This window comes from Bactrocera dorsalis, chromosome 2 (genome assembly GCF_023373825.1).
Source record: "Bactrocera dorsalis isolate Fly_Bdor chromosome 2, ASM2337382v1, whole genome shotgun sequence".
Taxonomy (NCBI): Eukaryota; Metazoa; Arthropoda; class Insecta; order Diptera; family Tephritidae; genus Bactrocera; species Bactrocera dorsalis.
Genome location: NC_064304.1, coordinates 9,230,348 through 9,247,852, shown reverse-complemented (window position 1 = coordinate 9,247,852; position 17,505 = coordinate 9,230,348). Strand labels below are relative to the sequence as shown.

The 17,505-nt window shown below is 34.4% G+C and overlaps 1 protein-coding gene across 4 annotated transcripts in view; it reads right to left on the bottom strand.

Annotated features, from left to right (window-relative positions):
• LOC105234144 (forkhead box protein O) overlaps window positions 1-17,505 on the bottom strand; it is a 96,008-nt gene that overhangs the window by 51,669 nt on the left and 26,834 nt on the right. The window lies entirely within an intron of this gene.

The following is a 17,505-nucleotide window of genomic DNA, read 5'->3' as shown; positions in this document are numbered from 1 at the left end:
TTAACTTTTTTCTTTGGGGATATGTAAAGTCTAAAGTCTTTGCGGACTCTTTCTAAACTTGAAGTTTCTGTTTTTTTCTTTAACAAGGAAGAGAACCTCGAAATGGCTCATTACTGATAATTAATATACATATAAAATATATAACCATAAAAGCAATATATAAATGCGTTAGAAAAATAAAATTTTACAGCCGAGATCATAGCAGAAGGTTCTATTAGAGCCGCTGTCAAAACCTGCGGCGTGGCTCCGACCATATTTGGATGACGGGCTCGTCCGATTTCAACCAAATTTGAAGTTGGGATTATATTTTTATTTGTACTCTTAATATAAATGCAATTTTCTTATTTATTTGACATACACCATCCAGAAAACGTATCAGAGAAACAGCTAGTTGGACAAGGCTGTTGTGTGGATTTTCTTGGAATTGTTGTTCAAGAAAGTTAGCTGCTTTTGCAAAATTCGAAGGCCATAGAATTCGCTAAACGATAAGAAATACCAAGAAAAGAATGCACCAAGTTTGTAGAGTTGAAAACCGCATTCTCATCACTGAAACATGTGGAGCTATAAACTATGTGAAAGAACTAGAGGAAAGCATAAATGAGAAAAGTAGCAATGACCTAGCCCAAGTTGATATTAGCTTAAGTACTTGTTTCTTGCCGTCCAAAGCCAAAAAGAACACGTTCCACTCGCTGACCTTGAATTAGCTATTTGGTCATTTAACTACATTTTCATGTGTGTATGTATATGTTTATTATATAATTATATGTTCATTGCAGCATTTTTAGCAACATTTAATAATAAAAGAACGCTGTCAATATGCAAATGCGTTGAACCCACTCTTACACAAGCGCTTGTGGAAGAGTTTTGCTAAGAATTTTATTCATATAATATATAAAAAAATGTATATTTTTTATGCATGAAATACGCCAAAGTTGATGTCATAACTAAGAACGAATTGTCTTCATAAATAATCTAGCAAAATTAATCTACGAATTATACAACAATAAAAAGAGAAAACGTGCCAGCAGCTAGTAGGCACGAGTAGGTGTGTGTACTGAGCTCTGCAAAAGATATACATACATAAGCTTATACAACTTTTATATGCCTTTATTATATAACATTCTTTGACTTTTTATATGCCTAATGGCAAAAAACTGGAACAACATGATGTAGAATACTTTTAATGAAAAAGAAATGAGCGCCATAAATTGGCGACAACTGAAATGAGAAAATATGAAATTTTTTTTTTTAAATCTTAAAAGCGGTCGCCGCTATAATTGTGTATACAGTCTTATAAATAAATATTTTAAGTAAGACGAAAGACACTTTAAAATCAAAAATATATAGCGCCTAAACGCTTATCACTAACATTAGTATCTTTTTAATAACAAAGGGAATGTAAGGCTGAGCACACAGTGTGCGCCAAAAGTATGAAAAGTATGGGTGGCCAACAAGCAGACTCTCTCCTTCACAAGAGCTGTCTGCCATTGCTCAAGATAAATCTGTCATTAAGACGCAGCGGCCACGCCAATAAGCATACAAAGCACATACTCGTACATAATATGACACACACACACAGGCATACGCATGTATCTAGTTGGAGTCAACCATCTGACGGCTCACCGTGAACTCAAATAAAATATCAAAGTTTATTGATAAACTATCTGGCTGGCATAAAAGAGCGCACAACGCGGCACTAAAAGATGAAAGCCAACAATAAATGAAAGAATATCACAAAAACAACAACAACAAAAACAAAATGAAATATACAAAGATATATGGAGCGTATGACGAGTGGCACAAGTGCAAAACCGCAAGTTTAAGTGAGGGCAGTGAACAGCCAAAGCAACAAAAATAACAACAATAGTAACAAAAAATAAGAAAACAACTACAACAATGTGAGCAGCCACATAAACTTGGCATATATACACTCGTATGAAGCTCGTTAAATGACAACACTTTTCAGAAAGTAGTAAATGACCAGCCAGCAGACGGACAGACAAGCTGCGCGCGCTTCATGCCATGTGTATGTGTGCGCATGTATAGTTTTGCAAAGTGCATAACTCATGTGTGTATGTGTGTGTGCAAGTGTGTGTTTGCGTTTTCTTTATTCCGCGCGCTTATAAAGAATATCAAAAACACATTTTAATGTGCGGCTGAAATATTTTTATGAGCCTCTCAACAGTTTAAAGGGCAACAAATGCAACAACAGTAACAGCAAACAATTGTAAATGCACATTTAAGTGCTTTTTGTCAATTCTGAAACAAAAAAGAGCAAGAAAAAAACTTTATTTCTGCTTTTGCTTGCGAAGTGCGGGAAAGCAGTAAGCAGTGACTGACCACAAGTAGCACACACGAGCCGTTTAGCGAGTTACAATGTGCATACATACACATTGTATATGATTGGGTGTGAGTACGCTAAGGTCGCGGGCGTAAATGTGTAAACGTGCTTTACTTCCAAAGTTTGGCTTTATGACACAGATTATGTCAGGATAATGCCAAACTGTGCGATAATAAAAAAAACTTCTTTTTTTAATATTGTGTGTAAAGTTTTGCACTGAAACAATTTTATTACAATTTCTCATATGCTGAGGCATTATTGTATATTTATAAGAGTTTTTAGTAGACAAACTGCCACTGGTCAAATTATGTCCTAAATATTGTAAATAAAAGTCGCTTTGGGGGACAGTTATAAAGATATTAAGTTGTAAAGTGAAGAGCTCAATATACAAGTTATATAGCTTGTATACATATATATATTTTTTTTTACTTAAAGTATAAGACACTGTAAAAATTTTAGAAAATTTTGTATGCATTAAAATTATTTTTGATATACAGTAATGTGAAAAATATATGCAATTAGGTATCTTAGGTACTTGAACTTCTAATAAAACAACTTTTCCATACAAAACTGGATTTTTATCGTTCAGTTTGTATGACAGCTATATGTTATAGTGGTCCCATCTGAACCGTTTCTTCAGAGATTATAAAGGTGCTTTAGACCATAATCCATGTCGAATTTTGTGAAAATATCTTGTCAAATAAAAATATTTTCCATACAAAACTGAATTATAGTGAATCAGTTTGTATGACAGCTATATGCAATAGTCGTCTGATTTTAACCATTTCTTCGAAGATTGTGTCATTGCTTTGGAAAATAATGCGTGCCAAATTTCGTGAAGATATCTCGTCAAATAAAAAAGTTTTCCTTACAAGGATTGGATTTTTATCGTTCAGTTTGTATGGCAGCTATATGCTATAGTGATCCGATAACTGCCGTTTTGACAAATAAGCAGCTTCACAAAGAGGAAATGATGTATACAAAATTTCATATCAATATCTCAAAAACTGAGGAACTAGTGGGCACAGACAGATGAACATGACTAGACCAACTCCGCGCACTACGCTAAAGATTTATACATATACATACATATTTATATATACATACATATTTTAAAGTCCTCGACGTTTTCTCCTGCGTTTTACAAAATTCGTGGCATACTGAATCTACACTGTTCAGGATATAATACTAATAAAACGCTAACTTTATTTGATTATACCAGTTTATTTGATTTATACCAGTCTTTTGTTCGATGCCACTCTTCAAAGTCCTCCAAATTGAAGAGAGCTAATAAAGTACACAAAATCATCTGCTTATCAGTGAAGTCTTTTAATTTTGCCCCTAAAAATATTAAAACTGAGATAAATATTATTTTGACGCAGAAGTAATAAATGTCACTCATACGCTCTGGTGTACATTTGCGAACTTATTGTTTTAACTTCATTAAAAGACAATTTCCACTTATAAAACATAGAAAATTCTAATTCAATAAATTCCAAACTTCAAGAAACAGTGTTTCCGCTTTACAAGTAGTCACGACTTTGTAGTAACAAACTTGCTACTTTGAGTTTGTTAGAATGAAAAACCTTTCCATTGATCGCTCCGATTTGTTACTGTCATTAATAAATCGCAGCGCTACCCACACACCTTGACTTAATTAGCAGAATGTTTAGTTTAATTTTTCCTATAAATCTTTTTCTCGCTTTAATTGAATGCGCGTGGCGTATATGCGCCACACAAATCAATACAAATTTGAATAAAATGCAAATTCAAGCGATTTATGAAAGTGAGCAGTAATTGATCATATAATTATTTATATGATTATCTATAGGCGGCGAGGCAATACTTCGAATAGTACGTTTTGCAGTCTTATTTTCTTATTAATATTTATGTATGCATATTTGAGTAAGCGCGTGTTGAATACTTAGAACAATAAAGTGCACAAACTGTACTTGAAAAATGACCGAGCGCACTTTATAAGCATTGCTAATCTAAATACAGTGAGTACTTAGTAAATTTGAACACATTGTTGCCGTTATATCCATAATGCAACGTGGGTGTGTTTTATAATTCGTCGTGATAAAAATTTTTGAGTTCCAGCGAAATTTTCTTGGAGAGAATGAAGAAGAGGTTTCAAAAATGGTTTTGAGAAAAGAGATTGGTTTAAATTAAAAAAAAAATATTTTCTGCTTTGGAAAATTTTTTCTAAAACAATTTCATTTGATACCAAAATCGTAAAGGTGGCTTATTTATTTTTTAATCAGATGGCAACCCTGTGCTTAAATTAACAATTTTATATTTTATTTTTTTAATCAAACTGTTCTATTTGATAGCAGAATCGTATAGTTTATTTTTTTAAGCAGTTGGCAACCCTGTGCTTAAACTTACAATTTAACAAATTGTTTATATTTTTTTTTTATAAAAATCTGAAACAATTTCATTTGCTACCAAAATCGCTTATTTGTGTTTTTTTTTAATTTTTAGGTAGATGGCAACCCTATGTTTAAGTGAACAATTTCACTATTTTTTTTACATTTTTGGTTTACAAAATTCGCAAACTGTTTCATTTGATGCCAGAATTACAAGGCTTCATCTTTTAATTTTTTAATCAGGTGGCAACTCTCAGTCATTAATTTCTACGAAATCATAAATTTTTCAAATTAATTTTATTTGACAACAAAATCTCGATGACTTTCGATAAAAAACTTAACAGATGGCAACTCTCTAAAGAAAATTTCTCTTAAACAGGATCAAAACAGTTATTCATATTGCGAGATTTTTTTGTTTAGACAATGCAATTAAACAAATAATTTCAGCAAGTGGCAACACTGCTAAAAAAAAATTTGTATACACTTTTAGTTTTAACTCTCTCACGAAAATTTTTCTTAAATGGAATCAAAGCAGTTGTTCTTATTGTAAAATTTAATTTTTTTCTACAATTCAAAAAAACAAATAATTTAAATAAGTGGCAACTCTGCTCAAAAAAAAATTTAAATTTAGAAAACGCTTTCAGTTTCATACCAATATGTTAACGAATACAAAAATGAAAACAATTTTACTGTATTAAACTTTTTTTAAATAGATGGCAACACCACATACATTTTAAGAAATTTTTACTTATTTAATATTTTTGTATATCATTTTCTTGACATTATTTTAATATTCTATGGCATAGTTTGAATAAGTTTTAAAGAATTTTCGAAAAGGATTTTGGTATAAACTCAAGCGATCTGGCCACACGGTTAACAAGCAAAGGCAATGCAGCGGATACCCATAAATGTATGTATCACACATAATTTCATATCCGGCACTCATACACTTCCACCCAAACTAAAAACCGCTACAGCAACAAACATGTTAAATACAGGGTGAGCATTATAATTAAATTTATTTGATTAATTGAGCGCCAACGCAAGCAAATCTTAATGCCTAATCACAAACAAATATGTGCGTGTGTGTGTGTGTAGTAATGCATGCTAATCGATGCAGTTTAGTGGCGCAATATAAAAACAAAAACAAATCACCCCAGATAATTGCAATGAAAAATGCAAAATATTGCGACGCAATAGCAATTACTTGGCGCCTGTTACGGCAGCAATAATAAATATTTACTACACACCGTTAAGTATTTAGCTAAGTTCGCTAGCAAAATGTGCAACAAAACACTAGAGTTTGATGATTATTTCTTAATTTGTTTTTATTTTCATTTTTAGTGTTTTTGTCACCGGCAAGCGCCATTGAATGAGTAAATGTTTTCATTAAAACAACACCAATTACGTAGAATGTGAAGTAAATACGTAAAGGTAGCATAAACAAAAACATATGACGTTATAAAGGTTATGCGACTTTTGAGCACAGAGTGAAGACGAAGACGCGCGGGAAGCAGAAGAAAGCGTCAAAAACAATGTTCATTGCTGTTACAACACGTCAGCAGCGCAACGTGCCCACTATTCGCACACACACACATCGTCAGCGGTCACACCCCCTTTATGTGACACACATACAGCAACATTTGCACGTGTGTGTGTTAGCATGTGTTTGTGTGTATGATTGTAAATATTTATTTTTCATTTATAAATACTTTGGTTGGAAGCGATTGCACACACACGCACATATATGCATACATAGTATATATCTGCTGTTGCACTTGCAATTCCGCTATTTTGCAAGGTAAAACAACAACAACAAGGCTTTTATGAATTGCACAACTATTTGCTATGCGCTCGCTGATACGATTTCTATTTAGAAGCTGCGCAGTTTATTGCCGTACGGCATTTACGATGCAGAAAACCACAACACTCGCGAATATGGAACATAAAAATTCGCAAAATTCAAACAAAATAGAAAAAAAAAATGAATTTAAGTTATTGTGGTCTTAAAATTGGCACGTGAGGAACCTCTATGTCTATAAAATTATGAAAACGTGTGAACGATCACTTTTTGAGACTCTAAAGAAACGTAATAGTTCTAAACTGTTTTCTTTGTGATATGAAAAAAACAGCTTTTCTTGATCGGTGCTCGATTTGGAACTTCCCTATTTCTGTGCTTCCTCCTTGCAAGACATTTTACTATTGAGTAACCGGTTAAGCACACATAACATACAAGTTTTAACTGTTACATCATCGGTTATTTACCCAAAATTTATCAGTTATATTCGTTAAAGTTTATTAAAAGTAAAGTTATTAGTTTATTGATACCCAATGGACAATTTTAACCAAAACTCTTCAGAACATGCGATCGTTTATTCCTTTCTTAGGCAAAAACCTTATAATTGACATGTTGTGCATTCAAGTACAGGTTAGTTTTCGTGCCATTTCTTTCGATTTATTGAAGTTTAGGTATCAGAGTTTTGCTGTGTTCCTCTTAACCACAATTCCCAAACGAAAGTCAGAATAAAGTTGTAATTATTCATGATCTGTTTAAGCCAGTCTTTTCACTTTATACCAGCTTCGATTCTGCATTGTCCAAAATATTTTCATAAAGAGGAAACTGGATTGAGTAAGGAACAGACATGTCGCATTTGTAAGAAAATCGTATGTTCTAATCTGTCAGAATCCCAAATTTTTTTCTCTTTGAAAAAAACTGCTAATTTATAGATCCTTCATGACATTAAAAGCATCTTCAGTGGTGCAATAATTGTGGTTTCTAGCTATAGTTAATAGAAACAGGACTTGTCAGAAAATTTCTACTTTGTTTTAATCAGTATTTGAACAGAAAGAGTTCATGTGACAAGTAATCACGACTTTCGGTTGCAGCGAACTTCGCCAAATAAGTCAATACTTTGAAAGCCTTTGATTTATATTTAAAAAATAAGTCAACAGGCAGTTTTTGCACTGTATCACAAGCTCCAGAGTCAAGAAAGGGAGAAGAAAAGGCAGGACAGACAATTTAGCAAAGAACTTAGGAGAATATCAAAGTATTCTTAAGATATTATTCAGGTGAAAAAAGTGCATTTTATAACTTCTTCCAAACAACTATTGTACGTAAGTACAATACACGTTTGATAGCAACACGAAGAGTCCAAATAGGAACTCGCTCATTGCAAAAAAGAAATAACTCGACAGAAAGGCTACATTATGACTGAATAGCGTGCACTTGTAGCAGAGCCAACTTAGTTGGTTATAATAGCCTAAGCATTTCTACTAATTTGACATAAAAATATAAAATGGCTGCTATGAGTCTCCTCTAAACAGTAAATTCTCACGCCACTTCGATTCATTTGCAGCTGCTAAAAAAGCAGTACCTCAGTCCATCGGCTCGCACTTTATTATTTAATTCAGGTTTTCAATGCAAGTGTCGTCGACGCATGTACCGACGTAAGTATATGTATATGCATATGTATATATTCACGTCCATTATATACAATATACGCAAATGCATACAAATTGCAAGCGTTATAAAAAGTCACCTTTCAAACGTGAATGAGGTGTGACTACAAAATACTTCGACGCAATTACTACATTTGCTATGATAAAACAGAATTCTTAGCGTTCTCAGACACAATTAACTGCCGACTGGTTCGTAAATATTCTTGTAAGTACGTAATTACATGTATTTGTATGTATGTACTATGTATATATGTATGTACAAGGCTTGCATTTATACACTTAAAGAAAATCTAACGGTTTTTGTAGCAAATAAAAGAAAACATCAACTTCGGCTGCACCGTAGCTATAGTACTTTTCGCAGCTGCACTGCGTTACTAAAGGGCAGTTATATGCTATAGTCTTAGATAATATTGAAGAAAACTTTTCAAAAAGAAGGATTTTCATACCAGGTTGTGATCAGTTGGTATCCGATGCCGGTGATTTCGATAAATAAGTAGTTTCTTAGAGAAAAAAGGACGTGTGGAAATTTTCGGATCGATAGCTCAAGAACTGATCAACTAGTTCGGGTAAATACACTTAAATAAGTATATATAATATGTTTGGCTAGATGACTAATCTAGATCGCATGCGGACTGCTACTTGTAGGTTAGGTCTAGATGGCAATGGGCTGCTATGTATAAGTAGTCCTTTGGTAAATCATAGAAATCTAGTATTCGAATTTATAAATTGGCAAGTAGCCAATAAATTTGATCAGACTTTTAATTTCCATTTCCGCCTGTTAGGTGGAATGTCTGAATGGGGTATGCGCTTCCAAGCATTTAAAGAATTGTTGAATTGTTTCCACCTAGTCTTCTTCCATACAGCTTCTGAAGATGACCAGCCTTACAATATGGATACCAATGGAGAAATGGCCTGTTAAAACCCCCACAACTGGAGAGAGGCTAGCTTTACTAAGGGCGAAGATCTCTTGTTATCGATTTCGGGTCAAAAGGGTTTTGCGACAGCGCATGTACCGATGGTGCTTTGCACTTGCCAAGATCGCGCGAAGCCCAGCTGTCTGGTAGTAGAACACAAAAGCGCACTAGAGCAACGACCTGTTTCCATTTTACTGGAAAGTATCGCTACTCTGCTATCTGAGGGGACTACAAAGTGCTGCACTAAGCCAACTGTAAAGAAGCTCACTGGAAATTTCCTCCAACGGCTTCTTCCTACTCACAACTTCTTCGTCGTTATATGGGTAGAGAAAGAGTTTTGTTTGGCTAATTCGTGATCTGATAAGTCAAAGAGTATGAGGATTTCCGAATGTTCAGGCACTTGTTCTTTTAGCAACATTACTTTATATGATCTCCAACATTTTACAAGCTTCGTGGCAAAATTAGGGTATAAGTATGGCTTTAGATTAAATCGTTTTGATCACTTCCATGTGATCCAATTTTATATATGTGTGGATATTTGACTTCTTCAGCGCAGTCAACTATTCTTAGAGTAACAGTATCTACCAATAATTTCTTAAGGAAGCCTCTATTGATAAATGTAACAACTTAGTACAATTTAAACTGTGCCATAGCTATTACACTATAACTTGACTAGGCTCTCTATTTTAACATGAATAGCTTGCTTCTATCTAAACTTGTCAAAATTAATCTTTTCTTACAACTCAATGAGTCCAACAGATGCTGCATTGTAAAAACTGCTACCGCCGAAAGTGTAGTCTACCTTTCGGCGCGCAGCTATTTATTCAGTATTTATTATAGTAATGTTTTAAAGCGTAAAGTAGAGTTGCTTTGGAAAATCCATACTTGCACACGCCATTTCATACACCTACCACAAACTTATAATACCGAGTGGAATGTACAATTTGCATTTTTCATTGAAATTTCACGCAAAACGTGTTGCTGTCACCATTGATAAATCAATGTTGCGCAATCGGAATAACTGGAAATAACAGTAAGCTATACTATTCAATAAAAACTATTGCGCAGAAGTATAAATAATTGCAAATTAAATGAACACTTAAAGAAATGAGTTATATTGCGGTTTTAATACAAATTTATTCTAATGAGATGTAAAAAGCGAGGCGGGAGGAGAGATTATTGAAATGGATATTGAACCATGCGATATATTCAATATAAATATGTATAGATATGTATGAAACTCTATTTTTTAAAAGTTCATAACAGTATATAGTATGATCAAATCTGAAAATAAAAATCTAGTTTAAGATCAATACAGACAAGTCTTAACAACCGAAGCACATTTCCGCTTGTGACTCATCAGCAATCGCCTCATCGAAATGAATCTGCGCAATTTAATTGTTATTCCACATATTTGTTTACCAGATCTAAATTGATTAAATTCCGAAACATGAATGCAATACCGTCTAACTCTGAAGTAAACAACAACCATTCCTAAGAAACGTTTAAGCATTTCACAAACAAAAACAATATGATTTCATACCTAAAATGGTCTAAGGCATAACCCAAATACCTGGAAAACGCGAGCACACGATCGATAGCAAAAATATGCGCAAATAAATATTATAAAACTAAGCAGACCTGGGCAAAATACCGGAAATATGATTATGAAAATAATGACAATAATAATAGCTTCGCAAATACTTTCCGCTGGAAGTATGCAACTAAGACGCAGCTATATGTAGTATAACTTCAGGAAATAGTACTCAATGATGATTGATTTAAAAAAAGTTCGTCTAAGGCCAATTACTGATAAGTTTTTTCCAAATAAAAATATCGAATGTTATCGAAGGTTAAGTGGACACGCGTAAATGAGAGCGATAGTGAGTGCGGCGAGCGGCAGTATGTACTGAAAGGCGTGTTATCAAGGCTCTGGTAATAAATGGTTGTAAATCTTCCCTTTATTTGATAAAATCCGAAAAGAAATAGAAAGAAAGCGATAATTGATTGACCGTTTGATATTGTAAGAAAAAAGAAGAAAAAAAATGTCCTAAAGCACTTAGATTAACAGCGCGATAAGATACTAGAGACTTGAGATAACGTGGAAAAGTATTAATAGCGCTCCATGTGCACTTGGGTACTCGTAAAAGTGAAGTGGTCAAAATTAAATATTTGCAGGGGATTTTTAACACTTAAGAGCGACCATGAGGGCGTACAACTGGATACTGTTTCTCCATCTAGCTTCCAAATCATTTATCAATGAAAGAAGATTACGCAGCCAAAATGGTAGACACCAAAAATATTCTTTCACTTTGATGCCTCCAACTACTTGAAGAGGAAATTGCTGAGAACAGCTGTTCGTATAGAGATTATCATGTAGCAAAGTCTTTGAAATTGGATAAATATATAAAGGGTGATTTTTTAAGAGCTTGATAACTTTTTTTTAAAAAAAAACGCATAAAATTTGCAAAATCTCATCGGTTCTTTATTTGAAACGTTAGATTGGTTCATGACATTTACTTTTTGAAGATAATTTCATTTAAATGTTGACCGCGGCTGCGTCTTAGGTGGTCCATTCGGAAAGTCCAATTTTGGGCAACTTTTTCGAGCATTTCGGCCGGAATAGCCCGAATTTCTTCGGAAATGTTGTCTTCCAAAGCTGGAATAGTTGCTGGCTTATTTCTGTAGACTTTAGACTTGACGTAGCCCCACAAAAAATAGTCTAAAGGCGTTAAATCGCATGATCTTGGTGGCCAACTTACGGGTCCATTTCTTGAGATGAATTGTTGTCCGAAGTTTTCCCTCAAAATGGCCATAGAATCGCGAGCTGTGTGGCATGTAGCGCCATCTTGTTGAAACCACATGTCAACCAAGTTCAGTTCTTCCATTTTTGGCAACAAAAAGTTTGTTAGCATCGAACGATAGCGATCGCCATTCACCGTAACGTTGCGTCCAACAGCATCTTTGAAAAAATACGGTCCAATGATTCCACCAGCGTACAAACCACACCAAACAGTGCATTTTTCGGGATGCATGGGCAGTTCTTGAACGGCTTCTGGTTGCTCTTCACCCCAAATGCGGCAATTTTGCTTATTTACGTAGCCATTCAACCAGAAATGAGCCTCATCGCTGAACAAAATTTGTCGATAAAACACATTTCGAACCGAACACTGATTTTGGTAATAAAATTCAATGATTTGCAAGCGTTGCTCGTTAGTAAGTCTATTCATGATGAAATGTCAAAGCATACTGAGCATCTTTCTCTTTGACACCATGTCTGAAATCCCACGTGATCTGTCAAATACTAATGCATGAAAATCCTAACCTCAAAAAAATCACCCGTTATAATATACTGATACAGTCTATATAGTGGGTCTATAACTATATTCGTGCGAAGTTGGTTTTGGTCACTCCATAATCCAAGTGATCCGGTATTAAGTCAAAGTGTATGAGGATATCCGAGTGTTTCGATATATCTTTTAAGAACACAGATTCTTTGAGTCCGATAGCAATTTTCGCTCCATGGTTGGAGTGGACTTTAGTGCTCCACACATGCTCTCAAGTTTCTTTGAAAGTGTGGTTTTTCTAGAGCCTTCCAGTACATAAAGACTCCATAAAGTATAAAGGGTTTGACTATGGAGTCGTAGAGCCAAAGGACCACTTTAGGTGAGGGACCCCTCCTTTTGCCAATGACTTCTCTACATGCAATCGATGCCTGTTTTGCTCCCTCTTTGATATTCGGCTTCCATGAAAGCTTCCCCCTTAGGCTGAGCCATAGATATATCATCGGATTAGCCAATTGCAGACGGATGTCTCCCATTTGTCGCAGTGGTGTCACCGGGACCTTGTATATTCTAGTAAATAAAACTATCTCGGTTTTGCTTGGTTTGATGGCGAGACCACTTTCAACAGCCCAATTTGTTGAGTTGATCACAAACTACAGACGTGAGCCACGTCCTAAAATTCAAAGTTTCAGTCCCTGAAAATAAATAGTTAAGAGACAGCGGCTGCGGTGGCTAGTTCATGATGTCCAAATGTATAAAAACACTCCAGCTCTGAAAGTATTCGACGCTGTACCCGCCGGGACAGAGGAAGATCTCTACTCCTTTCGAAAGACCTGTTGGGGAAGAGCCTGACTACACTTGGAATCTCCAATTGGCCAAAAAGAGCGAAAAGGAATAGCGACTAGTGCGCTGTTGTAAACTCTGCTAAAACGTGTCTACGGCAATATAGAAGAGGGAGAAGTTAAGAAAACACCTGTCAGGAATAGTATAGCTTTGATGCAGCTAAAGTTAACGTTTTTTCTTTTGTTTCAGCTTCTAGTGTTTTCTCGCCGCATAATGATCTTTAGTCGACCTCGCAAAACTGTACTACTAATCATCAACAAATATTGCGCAAATGATCAAGAATTAATTACAATCTTTTGGAATTTTCCAAGGCCACCCTTGGCAACAAGCTACATCACTGCTTCATATAAAAGCAAAGTGAAACTTTCCACTCCAAACATCAGACTGCCAAAGTGTAGAAATATCAATAGCAACCATGGCAATGCAAAACTCAAAAAAAAATGCAATTCATACTCAATTCGTTCACATTTAATTATCTTCCTAAACAAAGCGCATTTATCACTCCGCTGTTACGTGTTAATGACGCTCGAGTAGCGCACGACTGCAATAAAATTGATGACACGGCTTTAAATAAAATGAATAACAGCAAACATAATTAAAAAGCAATAAAAAAAACGCAGACAAAGAAAAATTATTTATGAATTACACACACACTTGCATAATCGTTGACAGTGGACCATTTGCTATATTTCAGCCACAAATTACAGCAGTGGCAGAGAGGAGCAGTCACGAAAGCAGCAACCAAAACAAACTAAAGCAATAACAACAAAAAAGCGGTGGAAATAGCTGGGCGGAAGACAACAAGCGCAGCTGACCAAATAAAGCCGAAGAATAAAAAAGAAATGAAATGGAAATTCACCAAGCCGGTGAGTGAACCGAGCTGATCCGCCGTCGAATAAGTGACGCTAGCTTGCTTAGCACTTCATGAAAATGTAGGAAAACAACAAAACTGAGAAACAAACAGAAGCAAATAAGCGACTAACTAACTAAACCAACAACCCAGCTATCCAAAAGCTGTGGCCCTGAACTTGACTCGCGCCGCGTAAAAACCCACAAGCCAAACAAATAGTGGCCATAACAGCGGTAATGATGATGTGATGCAAACACAAACGTATAACAACAACAAAAAACACTAAAAACACTGTAAGCTAAATATATAAAAAGCACCTAACAACACACAACAACACTTTGACCGTCGTCCGTCTTTCTATGTCTGTGTATGAGTGTGTGTGTCGGTTTGTATGAATGCGCCATAAAGCAACAAACCAAAACAAATCGTAAAACACATAAATGAGTGTAATGCGAAAAATGCAAAAGCCAACAACAACAACAGCAATGGCGAAGCAAACAAAGCTCATATTTAACTTTGTTGCTACAAAGTAGTACACTTGAGAGCGCTCGAGTGGCAGATAAAATGCATTGCAAGCAAAACAAAAACAAAAATATGAAAAAGCTGAAAAAGTGTAACAAAAAGCAACCGAAATAACAACAGGAACAACGCCAAAACAAATAGCAACAGTTGTGCATAGACAGACGGCAGAAGCGTTGGCAACAACAACAAGCGTTTTCGTTGCCGTAATTTGATTTGTTTGCTTAGTCAACAGCTGCTGGTCACATGCAACAGGTACGCATGTATGTGTGTGTGTGTGTGTGTGTGTAGTAGTAGAATATCAAGTTGATCTAACCTAGCGCTTGGGCTGCAATAAGGGGCGGCTGGTGGAAGCGCTTATCAGCTTAAATGCTTTGTTTCACTTAACTCTTGAGTGTGCGTTATTGTATGCGTATGTGTGTGTGTATGATTTGCACTACTTAACTTACATATACACATACATACATATGTATATATGGGAGGGATGGAAAGTTATCAAAGTTACTTTTGAAGTGTTTTAACGACTCTAATGATTTAAATTATAATTTATTATTTAATAATTTACAATAAAAACATAAAACTTGCTAGTGAACTTTAAAAGAAATAAAATTTTCGGAATAAAGTAAATTAAAAATTAAATTTCAGAAAAAAAAAATTTTTCAGAATAACGCAAAAAAATTAAAATTTTGAATGATGAAAATAATAAATTATTATTTATTAAAAATTATTATTATTGTGTTTTTTACTATTAAAAATATGTATTATTATTTTTTTATTGTCACTTTTTTTTGAAAGTTAAAATATGTTATTTTTCAACATAAATTAGAAAATAAAATTCTATAAATTGCATTAATATTAAATTTAACGAAAAAAAGTTTATGTTAACATATTTCTACCCAAACCAAAATATAAAATAGCGTTTCCCTGTCACTCTTTGAACATACAGATGTTTGCCAAAAAGTTTATAACAGCCACTACTAACTAGTCCCTGGCCTTACTAGTTTATAAAATATCGACCTGAAATTTTGCCTACGTCATTTTCTTCTCAAATAGAAGCTCACTTGACGAAGTCGCCGATATTGAACCACTATAGCGTGCAGTTGTCATACCAACTGAACAATATCAGTCAAGTGCTTGTATAGAAAACTTTTTAATTTGACAAGATATCTTCCCAAAATCCGGCATAGACTATTGTTCAAGGCAGCGCTACAATCTCCGAAGATATCTTTTAGATCGGACTACTAAATCGTACAGCTCTCATACAAACTGAACGATATAAGTCAAGTCCTTGTATAGAAAACTTTTTAAATTCACAAAATTTCTTCGCGAAATTTGGCACAGAATTTTGCTCAAAGTAGCGCTGCAATCTTCAAAGATATCTCTCATATCGGACTATTATATCGTATAGCTGCCATACAAACTGAACGATCAAACTCAAGTCCTTATATGGAAAACTTTTTTTATTTTATAAGATATCTTCCCAAAATTTGACATAGACATCTGCCCAATGCAGCGCTATAATCTTCAATCATATTCTTCAAATCGGTCCGCTATATCGTATAGCTGCCATACAAACTGAACGATCTTATTTGAGTCCTTGTACGGAAAACTTTTTAATTTGACAAGATATCTTTCCAAAATCCGGCATAGACTACTGTTCAAAGCAGCGCTACAATTTCCGGAGATATCTTTCATATCGGACTATTATATCGTATAGCTTCCATATAAACCGGACGATCAAACTCAAGTCCTTATATGGAAAACTTTTTTATTTCACAAAATATCTTCCCGAAATTTTGCAAAGAATATTGCTTAAAGCAGCGCTGCAATCTCCGAAGATATCTTTCAGATCGGATGACTATATCGCATAGCTGCCAAACAAACTGATCAATCAAAATCAAGAGAAAGACCTTTTTATACCATTTTATGTTATAAAAATACACCAATTAGAGGTATTGTAGTTCCAGTGCAGCCGAGGCGTACATCTTTTCTTGTTTTTTTTATTTGTAAGAAAAAAATTTTTTAACAGGCACAAATGAAAGGCTCTCCAAACTTTAAAATTATATAAAGTTTCCAATACAAAAGTATAGGGAATAATAAAAAAAAAAAACAAAATCTTAAAAACCAACTTGAAACTTGAAAACCCAACAAAAAATTAAAACAAATTTAAAAAAATATCAAAAGTTCTTGAAATGAAACTGATTTAGCAAAATGCTAACAAATATCTGAAATAATTTTACAGAGTGAAGTTGTAAAATATTATTTCAATTGCAATTTCATGGCTTAAATATATTCTAAAATAATATTCAATCTTACTATCGGAATGTTGTTGTTGTTGTAGCGGCAAAACTCGGCCGAGTTGACCAAATGCCGAGTGGGAACGGCTTAATATCGGAATCGAAATGTATTACTGCACTCTATAGACTTCATTTTTATATTTAAGACTTTATTTAAATATTTTTGAAAAATATTTTCGGTATACTGATTGCTTTTGAAACAAAAAGCAGTATTTCCGAACACAATAATAAACTCATCGCATCTTAACTTAGGTTCCCACGAATATATTCACTTCTCATAAAAAAATGTTAATAACAACAAAGAAATCGAGCGCACAATTAAATAACTCACAGCGCCATATAAATATACTACATACATACATGCGCGTTGGACGCTAAATTAATTTTCCTGTTTTGCAACAAATTATGCGCATAATATTTTTCCCGCCAATTTGTTGCAAACATACTCCTCATAATAGTTGTTTACAAACAAACAACATTTACCCACTTCTTCTCACTTATTTGCGCCATTTGCCATTGTTTATATTTTGATGCTATTTTTCGTTGCATTGTTATTATTGTTTTTGCGAAATTTGTGCATTTATTGACACGAGCGCGCTTTATGAGACCTTACTAACGCATACAGCGAG